General features: G+C 48.8%; 1 long non-coding RNA gene across 1 annotated transcript; it reads left to right on the forward strand.

The window, feature by feature from the left end:
• The first annotated feature begins 291 nt into the window (after positions 1–291).
• LOC103161391 lies at positions 292–1,988 on the forward strand. The gene is made up of 2 exons (XR_003479392.2): positions 292–1,294; positions 1,725–1,988. It is a non-coding gene; the product is annotated as an uncharacterized LOC103161391 (long non-coding RNA).
• Positions 1,989–2,445: the final 457 nt, after the last annotated feature.

A 2,445-nucleotide genomic window follows, 5' to 3' on the forward strand; every position in this document is an offset into this window, starting at 1 on the left:
ATGGCTAGCAAAGACAGTTCGAAGCCGCTGCGTACAGATCTTTATAGGGCAGCGTAAGGGGAGTGTCTAGGGGTATGCACAGGCTCAGAATTGGTGTGCCTCCAGGCTTGGAGGGCTTGCCCTGTGTTGATTGGTCAACTGATTGTTATGGCCCATAGGCCCTCCCAGGGTGGTTGCTATGCTCTGTGCGTCATTGCTGTGCGCTTGTCCGTAAAGCACACCCAGAGCCATAAAGCATAGCACCACCAGCTAACTTCTGATTGGTTCCTTGCCAGGAAGCAGGCATCTGACCTCTAAGTGACCAAGGCAAGGTTATGGCAAGCACGGGTTTGGCTGTTATGGCTGCCGAAAGGGGAGCTGGTCCCTTCACAGGGAGAAATCCTGCCTAAAAGGAATAGGCAAGAGTGATAGAGGAGGTCATCTGATACCGTCTTCTGGCTTCTACATGTGTGTACAAGTGTGTGCACCCATATCCTACATGTATGCTTATGCACAGGGACATGAGTACCTGAACCAAAAAAACAATTAATTAAAAAAAACATTTTGGGCCTCAGTTTCTTTGCTTGTTTTAACCTGCATGTCCCATACATTAAAGTACAAACTTCTTAAAACAGGAAAATGTCAATTTGGGAACCCTCCAAAATGCACATGACCTTGTAAGTGCCTCCTACCCTCCATTTCACAACTCCAAACAGGGCCTGGGAAGGGCCTAGAATAACTGAGCTGCTGGGGAGGGGTACTGAGGTTTGCCTTCCCTTTTCTGCTGCCCACCTGGCCTGCAGGGAGTGTTTTAGCTACCAGAGGACACGGGACAAGGTGCTTGCCCTTGGAACACCTGGCCAGGTTACTGCCAGCTTTGCCCTAAGAAGGCCTGGAAAAACACCCATGCCTCAGAGCCTGTGAGTCATCTGGGTGTAGACACTGTTATGCTTCATTCTTGCAACATAAAGAGCTAAGGGAGTCCAGACAAAATAGGCTGGAGTTTTATGACACTCTTTTTTAACCTTCTAATATTTTTATTTCATGTGAATGGGTGCTTTGCCTGCATGTATATCTGTGCACCATGAGCATGCAGTGCCCATAGAGGCCAGAAAAGGATGGCAGATTGCCTGGGACTGCAGTTACAGACGGTTGCGAGCTGTCACATGTGTGTTGCCAATCAAACCCAGGTCCTCTGGAAGATCAGCCCGTGCTCGTTTAACCACTGAGCTTCTCTCCGGCCCTGTAACACTTTCTAAAGACAACTTTAGAAAGTATTCACTTCATGACCTGAATCGGCTGTTTTAAAGGCTGGGTGAGTCAGAAGTATGCAGAGCGAGCTTGGCTGTCCCCGCCTCCTGCTTTCCCCCCTCACCCCACCTTTGAGGGATCTGAGTGCTAAGGAAAAGGCAGGGTATGAAACTTGATTTCTGAAAGGTACATGCCCAAGAAGTGGCTGGGAATTTGCCTCCCTCATGAGTCTCCAAGCCTCCGGTCTTTTTGGCTTTAACCACTGTTGGTCTTGGTTTCTACCTGAACAGAACTTTACAGACAGAAAGTTCCGTCCATCTTCCTTCCCCAGACAGGAAGTAATGGTTTAGAACTGAAATCTGTGTAGTCTAGAGCAATGTTGCTTCAGATGTCTGCTGTCAGAACTTCTTGGAGATAACAGGGTTTGAAAGGCAGGTGGGCTAGCTCCCGGCCACCACAGATGAGCCTCCTGACCTAACTTATTTTCCTCACAGGTTCAAAGAATTTCCTTCAGGCAGTGACCTGAAGAGGGACACCTGGCCCTGATGTCACAAAAATGCTGATCCTGAGGAGAAATGGTTTCTGGAAGATCAGCTGGGAGAGTCCTGAGCCTAACACCCCAGGACAGTGGCCACACCCAGTACCAGAGTGCACCCCACCTCCCTCCTGGGCTTTACAACCTGGCATTTAATTTGGAAGGAGACATTTGTTTCCGGTGGTAAAGTGGAAGTTTTGAGAAATAGATGCCTTCTGTCTTTGCCTTTCTTGATTTTCCTTCTGCCTCCTGAGCTGAGCAGACAGAGTTCATTTTGAAGGAAAAGGGTGAAGAACCTGGGAAGGTGTTGACAGAAGTCTCTCATTCCAGGTGACAAGATAATGTCCCACTCCTGGAGTATGGAGCCAGAGATGCCACAGCTGGGTTCACACTCTACAAATTATGGATGTCTGTGCCCTGAATGTCTGTGTCCTAGGGTGTGTACTGTCATGTGAATATATGCTAGAGCCTTCTCACCCAGGAAAATTTCACATGACTCAGGCATATGACTGTATAAAAATGGGTATAGAAAGCAAAGATTGGTGCCCGGCATTAGTGGCACACGCCTTTAATCCCAGCACTCGGGAGGCAGAGGCAGGCAGATCTCTGTGAGTTAGAGGCCAGCCTGGTCTCCAGAGCGAGTGCCAGGATAGGCTCCAAAGCTACACAGAGAAACCCTG

The sequence above is a fragment of the Cricetulus griseus genome (assembly GCF_003668045.3).
Source record: "Cricetulus griseus strain 17A/GY chromosome 1 unlocalized genomic scaffold, alternate assembly CriGri-PICRH-1.0 chr1_1, whole genome shotgun sequence".
Taxonomy (NCBI): domain Eukaryota; kingdom Metazoa; phylum Chordata; class Mammalia; order Rodentia; family Cricetidae; genus Cricetulus; species Cricetulus griseus.